The 21,520-nt window shown below is 36.8% G+C and overlaps 1 protein-coding gene across 2 annotated transcripts in view; it reads right to left on the bottom strand.

Moving 5' to 3' along the window:
- LOC133524527 (calcitonin gene-related peptide type 1 receptor) overlaps positions 1-21,520 on the bottom strand; it is a 146,509-nt gene that overhangs the window by 7,108 nt on the left and 117,881 nt on the right. The window lies entirely within an intron of this gene.

The raw sequence follows: 21,520 nt of genomic DNA, 5'->3' as shown, positions 1-21,520 counted from the left end.
CCACTTTTTTCCGAAACTATAAAAGCTATACTGTTCAAACTTGGTAAGTAGATGTATCCTATGAACCGCATTATGATGTTTACACAAAAATAGAAAAAAAAACAATAAATTTTGGGGGTTCCCCATACTTAGAACTGAAACTCAAAAAATCTTTTTTCATCAAACCCATACGTGTGGGGTATCTATGGATAGGTCTTTAAAAATGATATTGAGGTTTCTAATATCATTTTTTTCTAAACTGAATAGTTTGCGCGAGAGACACTTCCAAAGTGGTAAAAAGTGTGTCCCCCCCCCCGTAACTTCTAAAATAACAGAATGAAAAATCTAAAAAAAATATATGATATACATTGCCATGCAAACTTCCACCGAAAATTGGTTCGAACGAGATCTAGTAAGTAGTTTTTTTTAATACGTCATAAAAATTTAAAAAAAAATTTTTTTTCATCAAACCCATACGTGTGGGGTATCTAGGGATAGGTCTTCAAAAATGATATTTAGGTTTCTAATATAATTTTTTTCTAAACTGAATAGTTTGCGCGAGAGACACTTCCGAAGTGAAAAAATGTGTGTCCCCCCCCCCCCCCCCGTAACTTCTAAAATAACAGAATGAAAAATCTAAAAAAAATATATAATATACATTACCATGCAAACTTCCACCGAAAATTGGTTTGAACGAGATCTAGTAAGTATTTTTTTTAATAAGTCATAAAATAAAAAATATTTTTTTTTTCATCAAACCCATACGTGTGGGGTATCTACGGATAGGTCTTCAAAAATGATATTGAGGTTTCTAATATCATTTTTTTCTAAACTGAATAGTTTGCGCGAGAGACACTTCCAAAGTGGTAAAATGTGTGTCCTAAGTGGTAAAATGTTGAACGAGATCTAGTAAGTAGATTTTTTTTAATACGTCATAAATGGTACGGAACCCTTCATGCGCGAGTCCGACTCGCACTTGGCCGCTTTTTATGAGTACCTATTGAAAATAATATCAGAACACCAACATTTTAAAATCAGAATGCGTCTCCTAGTAAAGGCACCTTCTGAGTACTAGTTACATAGCGTATAATAAAAATTTAAAACGCATTTGTATGCTACACACTCCAGGTATCCTGTAGTTATCGTCGCGTGGAACATTTTTTTATTGGCACCGACGGGGTTGTGGCAATCTCCAATACACTAATATCATAACAGCTCCCGCGGCACCCGACAAGGTCGCGCTGTCGCGCTTCAACAGTCTATCCATTCGCCAAATATTATGTCATGATAAAGGCTTCAGTTCACTTTGAGCCAGAGATGCGTGACTACCCTGCGTAATTGAAGGTCATACCCGACGGTTTGGGTTGTAGGCAGCATTGCACATGGTTGAGAATAGTAAAGAGTAAAATTCGTGACAGAACTGGTATAACATGAGTGCGAGATCCGTAGGAATATGTTATGGTGGCCATATGTATGTGCTGGTGGCCTAGCGATAATATAATAGGCTATAAATTGAAGCTCATGGTTTCGAACCGAAGTTCGTTCCAAGTTCCTCGGTTCCGATTTCCGACCTAAGAAATAATTATCTTTTAATTTTTATTGGACAAAGTCCTGTAGAAACCGGACTGTTCTCAATAAGACCTAGGGGAATATAAAATGGTAGTTGTTTTCGTGATAACTAGTTTTGATCTACTTCTTGACATAAGGTAGCCACCAGTGGACTCCGGTTTTCTCTAATATGCAACCGGAAAAAATATCATCCACCCAAGAAAAATGCACTTGCATACGTAGCCTGAGCGATCAACTCGCTGTGTGTCGACATAGCGAGTGTCAGTGTTGGTGTGAAATGTTGCGCACATCGCCGGGCAAGTAATTGTGTACGATAAATAAATACGAGTATGATCAGAGTGGGAGCGCTTTCGCGGATATTTCCGAAACGCCGGATTGCGAAGACGGCGATCACATTCGGTTCTATCTTTTCTGCTTCGATTCCTGACAGGAAGTATTTGTTGAATATGTATAAATAAATGTATTTATTGGTACATATATCTAGATAAATCAAGTAAAGCAAATCGTGCTCAGTAAACGGGTTAACACACATACATACGGTGGTTACTAAATGTTCCAGGCTCCATTAGATAATAAGCTACTACTATTACTGCCTTACCTACACTACAGGTATATCTATGGATGTCATTGTTGTATAAATATAAATGTACACTGCTAGTAAGATAATAATGACGAATACGATCGACCTGGATTTGACTTGGTATACCTAGTAATACATAAAGGGTTTTCTGTCTGCGAAGTTGTCTCTATTATAATAATCTTGGGTATTTATAGTAGATACATTTCTTGTTCTGAGGTAGTTAGGTCATACTCTCAGTCCGCTATTGGAATTTGGGATCTGGAATGTCGTGAGGGCAGAAACGTGCATTATACGCCGAAAATCGCGCGTCAGATACGTTGACCTTCGGTTCGGAGGCTCTGGGGGAATAAGTATTTGAACTTTCTCTGGCAATTTAATGCATCTCACGAACATTAATAAGCACGGGATAGATGCATTGTAGGTGGGTTTAGATTTATAATAATTTTCGGATAAGCCTCCTGATCAAATACTTGTTTCTATGCGTATAGGATTTTGCTTATTTGGAATTCGTTATGAATATCTGCAATCAAGTTGCTGTTTAAAATTTGTTTTAAACCAGCAAGTCGGTACTTCAAATATAAGAGCGATTTAAATTGAAATACAGATTAAACAATTAGTTATTTTGAACTGGTTTTGATCACATTGATGCATGATCGTGTTGGCGGTTGGCGCGCATCTCACGCATGACTTTTACTTTATTTGACATGTACCAATCAGCGTGAAATCTTCAAGGTCGTCACAAAACCAGGTTAAAACCATAACAAATTGTTAAATCTAAATCGGGCCGTTCTCGCTGCCAGCCACGAGTAACAGAATACAATATTTTTTAAATGTCATTCTGATCTAGCAATATTAATGACGTGACAAAGCGCGGCCGAACTCCGCCGCGTGTCGCGAACGGAAATTGTCACGTCGCGAGTAGTTGACGCGCGCCGCCGGCGGCGCGGCCTGCGCGACGTGGCGACATTCCGACATTACAACTTTCAAAATACTTACTGTTTTATTTTTTATGGCAAACGAACAGATAAATCGCCTGGTGGTAAGCAATTAATGTCGGCCATGAACACCTGCAACACCAGAGTGGTTGCAAGTGTATTGCCAGCCTTTAAGATGAGAAGCAGTTAAGTATTTTGTATTGGTCCGGAAAATCTGCGGAAATAACTTGATTTGATATTCATATAAGATTTCTACCCGTGCATCTCGCTCGAAATATTATTATAGTGATGCGAGCAAGATGGACTGTGAGTAATATTGATATTACTCACAGATGAATAATTCATTATTTTATTTTCATTTGAATGAATTATTAAATCAAGATAGATGATCAAAGTTGGAAATGCCGCCCAGAGAAGTGTATAGTTCCTCAAATGGGGCCAGTTTACACCTTCAATTCAAGTCTAATTAATATTCCTATTGACGAAACACTTATAATTAGCGATATTTTTTAAGCTTGCCCCAGCTGTAATGGCTACAAAAAAGTTAAGTCCATAGACGATATATTGTAGTCATGTATTAAGATTAACCTACTTATTCTCCTTCTAATACATGTGACATTCAGAATTAACCTCGTATTTTCCTTATCAGACCGTTACAGGCCATTTCACGCAGACATCCTAATCGTTGATCCTACAACGCGATTCGGATTTAAAAACATGTTACAAGTTTAAAGTGGTTTTGACACGAATTTGACGATTGTCTTTTGCTTCACCCACGACTTTCACTGCATTTCACATGCACATTGCAGCAAAATCACAACAAGTTGTAAAATGAGAGTTTGAATGAAGGTTGTATCCAAACTAATTCAAACCCGTAACAAGTTGATAAATCTCTGGCTCCAGAATGTGCCAGATTTGATAAAATTGTTTGAAATTTGCATTTCAATTCGCATTTACATGTCATCTCTGTCTGGTTTTAGTACATAGAGTTGTATCTCTTTTAGTGTGTACTATATAGCACTAACCGAAATATTTCTAAAAGGTTTTACGTTTTGTAGAAAAAATGAAATCTGTAATAATCGGTTGCAATTCTGCAGGGCAGTTTGGACAAAATGCCCTTATATAACGAGACACTGCCCTAACGTTCCACCAATTGTGTTATGTATGGTGAGATTTCATACGGACTTCTTAATTTGGTAGGTTAATTTTAGTGTGAAGTTGGCGGCCAAATGTTGGCGGCCGATTGGCGTCAACATTTGGCCGCTAAATGTTGGCGGCCGTCTGGCGCCAACATTTGGCCGCCAACTTTTGGCCGCTAACTTCACACCGGTTCTGATATCACAATTGACAAGAATCGAGGTCAAAACAAATTGCTTTTTCCAAAAAACTGAGGAGGCTACTTGAAATTCGGTCTTACATTATTTATTATTGTACAATGAAAAGAAAAGAAATATAACCATATTTAACTATGACCCTGAAAACTGCAAAACATATTTTAAAAGTTTACTTTTACATAATCAGGCGAAAACGATATCAGCCCTGTTAGTCTATAGATTATCTGTGATAACACGTCACTCGGGTCGAAAACAACATTTGACATTTATCCATCATTAATTGTGAAAACCTCATAACGAATTTCACTCGTATAAGATTCAACATGCGAGTCCTATGACGTCACTACATGGCCGACAGCGTTTTCAGAGTTCAAAATAAAAAAAAATAGAACCACAAATTTTGAATTAAAAATATGCAGCCATCATCGAACAAAGGTTAACTGGAAGAGATCCCTCAAAGGGATAAGTTCGCCTTTCTACTTCTTACTAATTGTATGTTACTTTTAATATGTATTTTTGTACAATAAAGAGTTTACAATAACTACTACTACCATACACTTCTAATACCCGAAATCTATAAATATAACCAATTAAGTAAAATAATACAGAAAGTAATAATTTATAGTGCCGATATGAGTCTAGTAGCATATTATGTAGGTACAAAAGTAGTCCATCTGTTCTCAAACTCAAGATTCACCGACAATGAATGATCTTTAAGTTTCAATATCGAAAGTTACGCAAAGTTGGCTAAAGTTTGCACTTTTTGCAAGTTAGATAAGATGGCTCCGTTCAGTTTGGAGTCGGTGTCTCCTCCAGTGAAAGTTCATCCGTACGAAGGCAAGATGATGTGACATCGCGAAGCAAATCAAGTTTCCTTCAAGTTTGTTTGAGAGTCGAGCGCTATGCTGCCCTACCATGCATAGCGTTCGTGAATGACGCTATTTATTGGCTTTATTGCATGAAAATTCGGTTAACAATTGAGTGAGTTTCTGACGGTTATTATTGTTATACGTGGTAGGTTAGTACAGAGCTGCAATACCTTTTGTTCGACATTACATACAAGCACTTTATGTGCTAAGTTGGAGATTTTACATCGATTGCGGTATATCAGGAGGCTTATTTTGATTATAAAGATGGTTATTAAGATCTGGATTTGTTATGGATATGAGCTGTCAGTGTGAAAACCGACATTTCTTTATCCAGGAACGTCACTAACCATGACAAACCAGATCAAATTCATAAGCTGTTATAACAATCAAGATAGGCGTGCTAGAGCAAGATTGTTATTTATGTTACTCGTATCAATATCATCATCATTGCATTTTTTTTAGCATTTCACGACATATTCTGATTATCCGTATTTGAGCATTAAATTTTTTTCCAAGGTTATCAATTATGACGTAATTATTTGGAATGTATCACAATGTGGCCTCTTTCCCCTCGACCCCCTTCCGCCGCTTCAACACCGCTGATGGTAATGGCGCTCACATCACTAGTTATTAATTGTGGCCGTCCCCAATAATGACTCCTGACATCGCGCACTAAAGTAAAGAAACGGATTAATAAACACACTAGACGGAGGGTCTATAGACAGATCTGGTTTGGCATACTGTTTCTGCAAGTGTTGGCTAGAAAAAAGTGTTCAATCCATCTTTAACTTACTTTAAAAAATTATACGCGAACGACATTTGGAATAGATTTGGAGAGAGATGTAAAAATTTCATGATTCGACTATCCATGCCACTCGTGTTTTGTTCATATTTTTTTCGTGCCGTAAACTTACGCACAACGGAACATGTGGTAAGGTAAGAGGGAGTTGTCGTGTAATTTTACTATTTAACATAACGTGGAATCCTATAGAAGGTAATCTATGTTCGACTAGCAAACTAATGCATTGGTAAGTATGTTTATTTAGTGCCTTTTCATGTCACCCTTCTTTAATTTACCGAGTGTGCCGATGACACGCGAGGGAATATTTAGGCACAAGTACAGTTACCACCAGTTTGGCTCTGACATAAACGCTAGCGTGAACGTTACTTATTTTCTATGCATCTCGCTCGTACTGGCAGATTAGTGCGAGTGAGATGTATTGAAAGTAAATTACGTAGACGTTCAAACGCATATACTCAAGTATGTCAGTGTTGTACGGGTAAAGTTCACACGAAACAGTCGCAGCCAACCTCGTAATGTGTATCCACTACATGCCCTTTCTATTTCACGGTCTTAATTACCGTAGAGTAATTTAGTCAAATGTAATGGTTTAACATAAAACAGTCCAGCGTCCCGCCCGCCGCCCGCCGCCCGCGGCGACCGGGCTCACACAGACAACTCATTACTTTCTCATTTCTTTCTTTAGTACCTCTATTTGCTTTAATATTTTAAATCATATTTATGTATGAATTTATAATATTAGATAACTTAGTATTTTAATTACCCAACGTTTTGTTGACGTTTTCTAAAGTAAGTAGGCGTATAATGTGTGTGTATAAGTAAAACGATTGTGTTGGTAGTGGCCCTGCCCATCAAGCCGATGGCCCCGGGACCAAATCCTGGTAAGGGCATTTGATTAGTTATATTATTTGGCAGTTTATTGTAAAATCGTACACAATTACCTTTAAAAGAATTTTTGATTTTTTGCAGCCGTGTGGTTGGTATTGCTAACTTGTCCTTGTTTCTTGTGTTAATATTATGTATGTCACAATTTCTCTTGAAGTTATTGATATGCTTATGAACATAAACAATATTTGCATAAATGTATTGGCAGTATACAGTAAGTATATTAATATCTTTAAACTTATTTCTAAGAGAATCTCTAACCTTCATTTTATAAATTGAACGAATGGCGCGCTTTTGCAGTACAAAAATGGTATTGATTTCAGCAGCATTACCCAATACACCAATCTAGCTGTTTTTTCGTCCGTTAAGTGACGGATTTTGCATACTGCAAATGCTGCAGAACTAAGTTTGCCTGCGAGAATATTTATGTGGGGGCCCCAATGCAGCTTGGAATCTAATTGCTCCTGAGTAATGGGTGTTTTCTATGTATTTAAGTATTTATAAATATTTATATATTATATATATCGTTGTCTAAGTATCCACAACACAAGCCTTAATGAGCTTACTGTGTGACTTAGTCAATTTGTGTAATAATGTCCTATATTATTATTATTAAATGTTCAGGTTCAGGTTAGGTTAACATTATAGCTATCTTGCCGTAATTGTTTTTAACAGACGTGATATTTATATTATTCTCCTCTTAAATTAACATTATGTTTGCCCTAAACCTTGTTAATACCTCTTTAGAATATATTAAGAACTGGTGTGTAAATAATGATAATAGCTACACTTGGCCAGCAAAGGGCCAGCACATTTGCGAAGACGAAGCAGTTCTTTGAGCAATTCTCAGGGCTCCGAGCCGTCGCGGACAGGCGCGGGTCCATCCATCACGGCTGTCTGCGGGGTCTGAGGTTCGCAAACTTACAGGCCCCTTCTACAAGCGGAACACTATTTAAATAAATAAATAATACTAAATAAATATTATAGTACAATATTACACAAATTGACTAAATCCCACAGTAAGCTCAATAAGGCTCGAGTTGAGGGTACTTAGACAACGATATATATAATATATAAATATTTATAAATACTTAAATACATAGAAAAGACCCATGACTCAGGAACAAATAAATATCCATGCTCATCACACGAATAAATGCCTTTACCAGGATTTGAACCCGGGACAATCAGCTTCATAGGTAGGGTCACCCGGTAGGTAGGGTGGGTATATACTTGTGACCTTTTAAATTTATTACGAGTATAGTTTTAGACTCTATTTCCCACCGAAGCCTATGGGACGCTCTATTGGCACAATCGATTCCAAGAACATACATCAGCATCCTAAAGGACATTTACAGTAGAACATGAAGTAGGGTCAGGTTGGACCGCACGGGGCACGGACCGCACGGGGCACGGACCGCACGGGGCACGGACCGCACGGGGCACGGACCGCACGGGGCACGGACCGCACGGGGCACGGGAGCCTATAAAAATAAGTAGAGGCGTGAGATAAGGTGATCCTCTCACCGAAAATATTCATTACAGTTTTGCATAATATTATGGAAAAATTACCTTGGTCTAGGAAAGGCAAACGCTTAAATCACCTTCGTTTCGCGGACGACATAATTCTACTTTCTGAATCATCATCACTTCAAACGATGTTAATAGAATTATCCACAATAAGCTCAAAGATAGGCCTAGGCATGAATACAAGTAAGATCAAAGTAATGACAAATCCTTAACTATTTCTATAAAACTTCAAGGAAAAATACTAAAATATGTCACCGAATATATTTATCTGGGAAAAAATGACTTTTAGGAAGAATTGGCACATAGACGAATTAAATATTACGTGGAATAAATACTGGAGCCACAAAGAAATCTTCAAATCCGACATCCCGATGCCCCTGAAACAGAAGGTTGCAGATTTTTGCCTTTTGCCTTGCTTAACTTACGGATGCTAAACTTGGGTGCTCAATAATATAATACAGCAATAAATAAAATACAGGTATGCCAAAGAAGTACCGAGAGATGCATCTCGGATCTAAAATTAAAAGACAAGGTCAGGAACTCTATAAAGGCTTTTTTTATACTTGTATTCCCTTGTATTTGAAGAACACGATAGGATCCTCTAAAATGATGTGGGTTAAATGTTGTGGTAGGTATTTAAATTATCAGTACAAAATAATACATTTAGGGTCCGTTGTTAATGTTAAAGCCGATACCGTAAGTGACATTGAAAATAGAATAAAAACAGGATGGCTCAAGTGGAGATCTCTTACTGGAGTTCTCTGTGACGCAAGAATGCCAATTAAAACCAAGGGCACCGTGTACAAACGAGCTGTGAGACCCGCTTTACTTTACGGATCTGAATGTTGGGGAATGAGAAAGTATGACCAACAGAAAATACATGTCACTGAAATGAAAATGCTGCGCTGGTCTGGAGGTGTTACTCGGTTAGATAAAATTCGGAATGAGTATATCCGAGGTACTTTTAAAGTTGCAGATATACACCATAAGATGCAGGAAGGCCGATTACGCTGGTATGGTCATGTAATGCGCAGAAACGAACACCACATGACGAGACGAATGATGGATATAGACGAGGACAAGAGAGGCAGAGGCCACCCGCCAACCAACTGGACTAGAACCATCTCCAAGGACATGACGGAGCTAGGCCTAACGCCAGCAATGACTAAAGATCGCAACAAGTGGCGATCATGTATCAGGAGGGCCGACCCCAAATAGGGAATGCGCCAGGAGAATGATGATGAGTACAAAATAATACATTTATTTAAAATAAAAAAGTGAATACAACTATATTACGAAACTAAGGATCAAAATATTCTCCGAATGCGCTCACAGTCGTACAAACAAAGGCTTCGCGAATAGTAACGAGGCTCCGCGCGAACTCCATTGTGTCCGTGATGAATGGAGCCGCTGCCGCTCATACTCGTATCGCGGTGATGTATTTATCAATTACCCAACGTCGACACCCACCGCCAATTGATAGCTGCTATTCCAACAAAGCAGGGATTGTTTAGTTAACTACATCTATTCCTATGGTTGGAAGGAATAACAGCAATAGCGAAGATTCCGATTGCTAAAAAATCTTATACCGCAAGTTCAAATATAGGTCTAGGTATATATTTTTTACCGTAGGTATTCTTTCGCAATTAATTATTGCGTCAATTAGTCGAGGTGGGACAGAAATCTTATCCAAGTGACCCGGGTACGTCCTTAAACTACGTCCAAAACAGAGGTATGGGCATTGTGAATAACATCTCGCTTTGTGTGGTAGGGCACAGCACAGCGGATGACATTCCAGATCTAGAGCAGAGCCCAACTGGGGAAGTACCTCCACCTTACAGAAAACCGCAGCCGAATAACACTATACCATACTCATAGTGTTGTGTTCCTGTCGGTGAGTAAGGTTGCCAGAGCTCAACGAGGGGTGGGGGGGGGGGGGTTTGGATCGGCAACGCGCATGTAACTCCTCTGGAGTTGCAGGTGTACATAGGCTACGGATACTGCTCGGACCATCAGGCGGGCCGTATGCTTGTTTGCCACCGACGTAGTATAAAAAAATATATATCGGTGAGTATTAAATAATAATAATTATTATTGGGACATTCTTACACCAATTGACTAAGGCCCACGGTAAGCCATGAAGGCTTGTTTTGACTATTTCTTTCATTTATATTGTATTATGGCCGATGAATAGAATAGGCTCTTAGCTATCTTCACAAAATTCTAGAATTCTAACTAAATGTATTAGTTCAGAACTTAGTAGACTAATTTGTTTTAATCAAGGCTTATTTCAGGTAAATTATACTGGGTATGGAACACCGCCTGCACAGTATTTCCCAGGTGGCAGAGGTAATCGCTTAAAAAGGTGTTTTAGGCGCTCTAAAAAGGCGCTGTAGCCCGATGTAGGATCTCGTCCTATTTAAACCTACCTTTAATTTCAGTTTAGTCTCTCAAGAATCAATCATTGACGGCAAAGAGCAGCCGCGTAAGTAATCATATTGCTAAAGCTAATGGCAAACAAATACCTACTTAGGTAAAAATTTAATCTCCATGAGAAAGGGAGCCCAGTGGCGTTAATTATGTACTACGTACCATGCGTTAAATATAATTGCTACCGGTTGACGGCATTAAAACGCATGGAATACTATGCAAAAATATAAACGTAATTATAATATATTGTTTACAGTGGTCCGGGATCCCTACAATTATTTCTTATGTTGGGAGACGTGTAATAAAATAAAATAAAAATAAAAATTATTTATTTTCAGATTCCTCCGATCCATAGATTGTTAGTTACAAGACACTTATAAAACTACATTAGTAAAACTATCTTATATTACAGGTTTCATACAAATGTCTATTTCTTAAGTCGTATGATATGGAGTTCGGTATAACGGCGGAGAATATCCGAATCCCACCTCTCTGCTATCATTCTCAGGATGCTGTTTGCGCTCCCCCTCATCCGCCTCACCACAGACGCCGTCTTCTTCCTCACTATAGCATAAAAGTCCTCTACACCGGCATCGGCAAACATTCCAGAGGCGCTACAGAATCGAGGAAGCCCAAACAGCATTCTACAAATGTTATATTGGATACGCAACGGTAATGAAATAGGTAAACTGAGATTTATATCCTGTTCGTATAATATTTTTTGATAATAGTCCTTAAAACTATTTGTATATTCAATATGTTTTATACTAGATTGATTAAAATGACGTAAGGACTGATCTAATTTAATGTTAGGAAATACTTCTTGTGTGGCCTGAGGGTAATCTTGATTACGAATAACGTTCAACAAAGATGGCGTCGAGCACTCTGCGCTCGTAGACGCGTAGGTCGTGCCGTAGCATGCGTAGCAGAGGCTGTCTTGCAGAGGCGTAGCTGCGTAGCGCAAAACTATTATTATTATTATTTGTAAAGCAGACAGCCAGTTGAAAAAACTGATAATGCTTGTATCCAGAGTCATCAATAAAGTTTTTAGTGTTGAGTAGAATTTGCATTGTGCGTATCCAATTTATTCTTAAACTCATTGACACTTTGGGCTTTTGGGAGTGTGTTCCAAGCTTTGACCACTCTGTTGCTAAAGAAGTGTCTATGAGGATTGTTTTAGGACCTGCGAGACACCAGCTTATACTGATGACCTCTCAGACGATGACTTGTTATTGCGCTCTAGCATATTATGGAAATCTTTGAGGTCATAGTGTTGAAAACTGTTGAAGAGTTTAAAATTTTAAGTAACGGCCGGATTCGAACTTTAAGATACTTTAAGTTTTGTTTTGAGAAGAAAATAAATGACGTTTTTGGCCGTGAATTTGTTTTTTATACAACCACATAAAAAGCCAAATACACGTATAAAGCTTAGTTTTGTTCACGGATAGATCATCTAAGGGTGAATAAAAGAGTAGTCGTTTTATACTAGCTTGTGTTATGGTTGTAGGTTTTTAGTTGGTGCGGTCTCCTATTATTTATTCCCTCGCCACGGGGGCCGCGAGGCCGCACGCGACGCGCGTCGCGGTCGAACTGCCCCGTCGAGGATTGTTCAGTGTAATGTCATGACCATTACATTTAAATTCTACAATTTTAGGTACATATTTGTCGCGCCGATGTTTATGTTTTTGCATACATATATTGTCAGGACAATACAAAACAAGTACAGGTTATGGGCGACCGAGCGTTGCTTAGACAAATATGTACATAATTGACAAAAGAAATGTATCTTTATCTTATTGTGAAATAAATACAATGTATTTTAATCTTACAACATAGTGACATAGACTGCACGTAAGTGACGACGAGACGCATCAACTAGAGGTCAATTCAAACTTACATTCCGACATCCATTTAAGCCCTTATGAAAATACGAGTACATGCCTGGAACGAGTTAAATGCATGCGCGAATGATAAATATATTTATATATATATACGAGTATATATATATATATATATACTCGTATATATATTTGGCACTAAATGAGAAATTTAGATGATAATTTCATTTTAATGTGAAATGTACATTTGAATTGCCTCCCCGTACGATTCCACGCTTCATCTATCATTTGGTATGTTTCGTGATAGATATGTCGTTGATGTAGATGTGTCGCACGTGAGTGTCGACACGTCATCAATCTCCGCGTGTGTCGCGTCGGCCGCGCGTCGCGTAGCTGACGTTGCTGACGTTGCTGAACGACATCACGGCACCTGTACTGCAACAGTCAGCATCTAAGGCAGCGGAACAGACTACGCGTACAAGTATCTATACACAGACATTCTCTAATAAACAGTATTCCTGATTGGCCGATGTTTTGGCGCATTATTTCATTCGCTGTAAAAATCTTTGCCTGTCCGGTTAATTTCGTTAGTATAAATAAGCAATTTTGGTACAAAATATAAAACAGTAGGTGTTCAATTTAAAAACACACAAGGATTTAATATTCAGGACTTAATTCACATTTCTGTCAGGATAGTAATCTGTGAGAAAAAAATCCTTGTAAGATATAGTGGAGACACAAAACGCAAGCATAATAGTCGAGAACACCATTGACATGTGCTTTTAGCAAGGACTTATTCGTAGTACCTTAGCATAAGGCATATGTTTAGAAAAAGAGAGCATTTTGCCATCAAACGTAAATGTTAGCAAGATTTTTGTAAAATTCTTAGCGTTAGTTTTCTCAAAATAAATAAATTATGAGAAAGACACACTTTTGCCTAAAACATAAAAAAGTAAACCAGAAGAAAACAGACATAATAATCATATTTATTTATCTAGGAAGTGTAAACCATCAACTCTTACATACTCACTCCTTTATCCTATACTTCAGACAAATTACAAGGATCTTGCAAGACGTTACTAGCATAAATGATCGTTCCTAACTATCCGTAAATCGGCTCCGATTGGCTATAATCTGCTAACGCGGACCCACAAACTCAATTATTGGTGATCTGCCCAAATGGTCAAATAACAGCGAGCGACGTCCCGCGGCGACTCATGCAGGTAATCACGTAACGTTTCAAGTTAGCCAGCGGCTCTGACGTGTCAATAGGAATAATTAATCTGTCATGACCTTACTGAGTGACCCTGCCTATCAAGTCGAAGGTCCTGGGTTCGAATCCCGGTAATGGCATTTAGTTATTTGCGTGATGAGTCGTTCATTAGTTTTCTATTTATTTAAGTATTGACATATATCTATGTATGAATACCTATCACACAAGCCTTATTGAGCTTATTGTGGGGCATAGTGAATTTGTGTAATAATGTCCAATAATATTTAATTATTTATTTTATTATAAGACGAACCATTGAAATAAGCCAGCGAAGGGAAACCATAAACGTAAGAGATAGGGGCGTAGGACTCGCGACTGACTTACGAGGACTTTTGAAAAATAACTGCACTTATGATACAAATGACATAAACACTCATACATTGCTACGGATGTAGCACGGTCGCATTTTATCGCCTGTCACCATGCCTGCCACGTTTTAACTACTATATTAGTACAAAAGTGACTGGCATATCGACCAGCGATAAAAATGCAACCATGCTGGCACCGCCGGAAAGCTTTATTAAATCTGTATATATATGGTTTTTTTTATAGCGAGATATAAGTTTTTTTACGGACATCAAACGTTGTACTGCGTTGTAAGAAATATGTATTGCCACGTAACCTGTTTCTAAGTAAAATCAGACCGAATTCATAATTTTTAATAGATAATGCCATATGTAATTCAGTCGGATAGCAAATTAGCAAAGTCTGCTAAATTTAACTAGTTCTACGGATTCCACTCACGTTGTTAAATGTTAGTATGTTTCACGACAGTTTAAATTCAATGTCTGCTGAATTGTCGCACAAATTATATTTCGTCACTTCATTTTTCAGATATAATTTTATATTAACCATGTAGTTTCCCTATTGTACAGATAGCATCGCACACATTTAAGAGTAACTATTTTGATTAAAACTGTGAAAACCAATTTCCGCCCACTTCCGCTTACTGGTTACCTGCGTGCGGCGACCGCTGCGCTCTTCATTCTTTATTTGTGCGTGGTAGCGTCCACACCTCGGTCTAGTTGCCGAACACTTCGGCACAAGACCACATTTTTTATAACGATCTTCGTTGCCTACTATGGTGTTAGCTGTGAGATTTCATTGAATTCGTTGTGCAATATACATATATTTGTTTTTAAAATCGTTGTGCAATCCTTCAACTTGAAGGACATACATACATCCTGGAGGTTAGTCGAGAACTAACACGATGGAAAAAATCATCCTGGAGGTTGGTCGTGAACCAACACGAAGGAAAGTCTGTTCGTATTTCGAACACCGATTTCGCCCGGGGGTTGGTCGTGAACCAACACGAAGGTATAAGATCGGATAACGCACAACGAAACAAAGGCATAAAAAATCATCCTGGGGGTTGGTCGTGAACCAACACGAAGGAAAGTCTGTTCGTATTTCGAACACCGATTTCGCCCGGCGCGGCGATTGGTCGTGAACCAAAAGATCGGATAATGCACAACGCACAACGAAACAAAGGGCCTAGACATTCATATTGGTGCATTTTTCATAATACCCATATATTTTGTGGGAAATTTATTGCCTTAAAAATGGGAATAATGTTGTGTTATAAAGCCTTTCTTTTTAGAGGCTTTCTTTTTATTTGGTTTTAGACGGCCCAACACTTAAAATATATCCAAATTTTACTCACACCTAACCCATAGTACGGTATTAAATGAAAAAAGAAGTATGAATCCCCGCCCATAGGTTGAATGTAAATCAACAAGCGACTCACAAATGTTGTATTTAACACAATAGTACATTGTTTTTATACTACACTACCCACATAAATATAATATTAATACATTGGGTAGGTATAACTTGTCTCTAAAAGTGGGAATTGCTACGTGTACCTACATCACGTCACAGTATTATTTAAAGTATATTCTTTCTGACGTACAATATTTAAACTCAATTTCTAAACTTAATCTTGATAAAATATCTTGTTAATATGTATAGTGGTGCCCTGACAGTGCATACTTTTTGGTGTCGATTTTTAAATCATTATGATATGCAGAAACATTCATAAATCGAACTATAAAAATATGGCTACGTACGTCAATAATGTTATGGGCAACTTTGGTTTACTCCTATATTAAATCGCATAAAAAAGAGTCGACCAAATAAATACTTATATCAAAATATACCTATTTATAATATCAGTTTGAAGAATCTTTATTTCTCAAAATAAGATATAACAAAACTTGATATAAATGAGTAATTGTCATGGTCGCTTATTGGCGATGCCAGTAAGTACTTATTATCTGTTTGAAAATTAGATTTTTTCTTAAAGTTATACCGGATAATTAATTCAATTGAATCATTAAATTATAATAAGTACACTTACTTCAATTGAATTAGAGGAAGACGAGTTTTTTCATCACAATTTACTAGAACAATTTGCAAGAGCTCAGTGTCAAGCACCACTAGAGTACCATTCATCTGAGTTAATCAGAATATGGTTTTCTCTTCATTTTGGCGAGTTGCACATATTAAGATATTTTGTTCGCATCTCTCACAGACATTGAGTGTTTATTTTTATGGTTTTTACTAGATTTTGTATATGGTTGTTACTTTAAATAATCGGTAACTAGGTAAATACCTATTCATATACTTATTTAATTGTATTAAAACAACAAGACGATTACCCTCTGATTATCCTTTAAAGGATTACCCCTCAGATTACTACTTAAATAACTAAATAATTAATTAGGTAATAGAAATCGTATAAAATAAATAAATAAATGTATGGTTCAACTCTCATGTGTCTGTCGCGGTACTCTTTCAGCCATTGCGATGGTAATATGCAATACGTTCACTAGACTTAAAACACTCAAAAGTCAAAACGGTTATGCAATATGTTTTTGCTAAGTTTGAAATATATGTACATATACATTTAGTATCTGTAATGTAATTATACTACTGTATAATTAATATAGTCATTCATAAAATTAAGACCGAATCACTAAATATAATATTTGTTTTCTAAACTCGCAATACAACCACAGTAGCAATACATTTTTTTATTTTATTATGCCAGTTATTCTATAAGTGTATTTTTTATACATTATAAAAATATACAACATTACGTCTATGTCTTTCGTTACCGACAGAGCGAATATTTGGATAAAATAAAAATAGAGGGCATTTGAGATTTGATGCTTAATACGTGAAAAACTATGGATTGTTATCGTGGTTGATTGCTGTGCTAGTTTAGTTTGCGCTGAGAGAATAGCAGCTACAGCACCGATATTTGTGCAAATATGGTCAATCGTGTCATGCTGTCATTAATATTTAATAAAAGAAAAAAAGGTCATCTTATTTATCTTTATTCGAATGAAAAGACTTGTCACATGGAGTCATGTACATATGTTTATTAAGCTAATTACTGATCATGTATGTTGTACGCTGACTTTACCTACTCAGGTTTAACTGGTTATTATTAACTTAGCACCGTAATACGAGTAGCTCGAATATACATTAGGTATATAAAATTAATATATTCCGATGTCATTAATGGGCCTTGGCCCTTGCCCTATTTATTATATGCAATATGAGCGCAATAATAAACATTTCAATTTGGGTAAATTATAATGTTATATAAGAAATAACTTCGAAAGTTGAGTAGTAGTTATAGTAGCCTTATAAATTTATTTTTTCATATCTTAACCGAAAGCATATGGATTTATGCACGTTCATATATTTCTTATATTTCAAGAACATGATGGATTTTTGCATTTGATAAAATCCAAAATATATTTCTTCTTGAATAGATCAGAGATTTTAATGCATTTTAATGACGTTAGACACGTTTTGGAGAAAATAAAATAAAAAACTATTATGTTTAAATTAAAAATCTTAAAACGCGCTAGGCCGCGTGAGTCTTTGTATCTACAAAGACTCGTTGTGTCACTATTCGTTCAACAGGAGCTGCTGTAAGCCGACATGCGTGTGCAGGAGCCTAATAACTGAATTTTCTCATTGTCGCCATCTGCTCAATGAATACAACGTATCCTACCCTGTCTGGAGGTAACGCTGGGTTATATCGTTGACATAAATTACGTCTTATTTTAGTTATTATTACTCTTAGACGAGTCTGAAGTTGATATCAATAGTAGTACCGCCTGTCTTCTTTAATTCCGTATCGCGGACAAGGACCGCTAGTGAACTTTCATACATTCATAAATGGACGTTTTATGAATTAATTCTACTTTTTAAAATCGAATTAAACTGAATGTAAAGTAGACCACAAAGTGTATAGAATCTTAGTGAATTATGTTTCATTGTGAACAACAAATTGAAACGGGATTATTAGGCTTTGTTTTGATATCCTAAAAGGTGTATTAAAATATATATATATATATGTATCATGTGTACATACCTAATATGTACTTTTTATTTTGAACCTACATACCTAAACTTTCTTTATGCTTTTAAACAAGGCTTCATAACTCAATTGCCACAGTACACTTGTGTACACATATTATGTCCTGAACTTGGTCTGCAGTCTACGCAGGTGGGCTACTCTGCGTTCGATACAGTGATAATAACTTCAATTTCTTGATGGCTTAAAACACAACCCATTACACAGTTGTTCGCTAAAGCATTGATTTAATTTTGGTTCAGTTTCATTTACCATACTTCTGGATTTCTTTAGCAGTCAATTAAAATAGTATCATGTGTTTTCATAAAAAAGGATCATCAGATCGTTTTCTTTTATTATAGAATTGGTTAAAGTTAAACGACTGAAATACGATTTTAAATAATATAACTCAAAACATCAAAATATGGTATATTTGGGACACTAACTTAATACAACTGATGAAAATAAATCTCTAGAAATTGAAAATAAATAAATTCTGATCAAAATAAATCTTTAGCACCTGAAAATAAATAAATTCTAGCCATATATAGATGGCGATTAACTTATAATCTAATAATTTGAAACATTAAACTATAATATGAATATCTCATACCAAGGATACTTTATATGAGTAACGGCCTAACTGCAAATACAGCAGTTCAGATAAATAAAAAATAAATAAAAATACTAAATATTTCGGTTTATCACCATGGTTAACATTAACAAATAATTTTCACCCGAATGACTTATTTTACTTCGGACTAAGATAGATATATGTTTTTAGTGTCTCACTATGATGTTTTTTAATAATATATTTCTAATGTTAGTACGGTGTATACGTAACGTACAGTAAATAAAATAAAATCCTGCGGTCATTGGCATGGCATATAAATTGGGAAGTTTTTTTTCTCTCTTTGGGACGTCCCGGCGTCCATGTGCTAGTTAGGAGGAACGTCTTAACTTAAACCAGATACTCAGACAGCCAAAGCTTTCGGCTTATTTCAACCAAAACTTATATCTCTAAACATCTACATGGTTAATATAAAATTATATCTGAAAAATGAAGTGACGAAATATAATTGATGATCAAACGAACTTCTTGAAGTGAAGTTCGATCGATATTATATGAGTCACTTCATTTGAAGATATAATATAAGGTCCCACCCACCCTAGAGCCCTGATATAAGTTTTGGTTCCTGCCTTCTCTAAAAATAATGAAGAGCGCAGCGGTCGCCGCACGCAGGTAACCAGTAAGCGGAAGTGGGCGGAAATTGGTTTTCACAGTTTTAATCAAAATAGTTACTCTTAAATGTGTGCGATGCTATCTGTACAATAGGGAAACTACATGGTTAATATAAAATTATATCTTCAAATGAAGTGACTCATATAATATCGATCGAACTTCACTTCAAGAAGTTCGTTTGATCATCAATTATCGCGAGCAACGCAACCGCGAAAATTAGGGCTATCTATGTCGTAAAGTAGAAGTCTACTCGTTGGTACACCAATCACGAGTGACGACAGAAGCTTTATAAGCCAATCATTTGTCAAAAACTTTGGTGTTATTCATTTCACAATTTTCATCACAAAACTTCGTGTCCAATTACGAAGCACCCATGCTTAATAACTGTCAATTGTGACGTCGCGAGTAGACATTTTATAAAGTTTTATTAATTATTTAGGACGGCAGCTGTCTCCGATCAGGAATAGGCAGTCTCTACTTTATTATTCATATACTATCTGGATAATTTCTGGTGGATCGTATTAACGAATCCTGCGTAATGGTAACGGAACCAATAAAGCCAAAACAATTTTCGACATTAGTTCAGCTGAACCAAAACTGGAGACAAAAACCAAAGATTACGACGAATTGTAGACATTTTCTTTTTAAAGTCGGTTAAAAAACATAAAGTCGTGCCTCGTTTCGTCCCTCGGCGTGTGATCCATCGTCAAAGGGACACACAATCAATCAGGAACTTATGATTGGTTCCTGCCCCAATTAAATAACTTTCTCGAGTCAATAACGTGCCCACACAGACAGATTGTCTCGTGGCGTACGAGACCATTTTGTAAATAAATAAAATAGGGCTCAATTTATGTTGTTTTATATTAGTCAGTGTAATCTAATAAGTAATAATAGTATCTATTTCGCACCTTAATAAAAGAAAATAATATAGAAAGAAAATCACAACTTGAGTAGAGGTAAACAACAGGTGGTCTTATCGGTAAAAAGAGATCTCTCCTATGTAACCTTAGGTAGTGCCGTGGGATAGATATAAGAGCGATACTATATCTATTAAAAAAATGTGGAATGTAATCTTCTCGCTGCTCAACGCTGTTAATAATTCAGTAGATATAAAATTAAATAACATTCTGTAATCCGCGCAGCTCCTCATTAAATTTCTTCTTTGAACGAACGTGCTTTCCATAAGTATTATTCTTTCTTACATAATTTACTATGAAATCGCGAGGAGGGGCCAGTGGGCAGAAGCGACTCCCGCGGGTGTGCAGTCGTGGTCGTGACACTGTACTTATAGATTGTACCACCCACCTCGGTAGCTTTTAAATGTTGTGCGCTTAGTTTTTCAGTAAGCTACATATCTTTGACGTCGACTGTACGATCGCTATCTTGCTCGTCATTTGAAAGATCTTTTCGCAGAAAGATGTGTTTAACTTCCGCTATACATTAACATATTTTCGCCATTGTTTCCCCAAGCATATCCCTAGCATTTGGGAGCGCGACGGCATATAATTTGATTAGAAGCGTGATAATGCGTTTAATCTGATGCGAGTGATTTCGTAATTGACTTATAATTGGCGTTATATCCGGGCCGGACCTCCGATTCACTGACCCGAATGAACGCGATACAGGTCGCTGAGGTCGCGCCATACGACGTATATGTTGAATAAACGCGATACAGGGCGCTGAGGCCATGTCAGACGATGTTGATGACACCACCACCACCAAGAAGTGCCTTACTTTTAAACTTATTTCATACAAACCAGGTACTGAGTATTACGGAAGACATGCCCGTATAAGTAAGTAAGTAATCATTTATTGTCAGATTGTGCTTGTCAGTACAGATGTTACAATAGTATGTTATAATAGCAAGTGTCACAA

This window comes from Cydia pomonella, chromosome 13, assembly GCF_033807575.1.
Source record: "Cydia pomonella isolate Wapato2018A chromosome 13, ilCydPomo1, whole genome shotgun sequence".
NCBI classification, from domain to species: Eukaryota; Metazoa; Arthropoda; class Insecta; order Lepidoptera; family Tortricidae; genus Cydia; species Cydia pomonella.
Note: the sequence above shows the minus strand (reverse complement) of the source record. Positions and strands in the feature narration are given on the sequence as shown.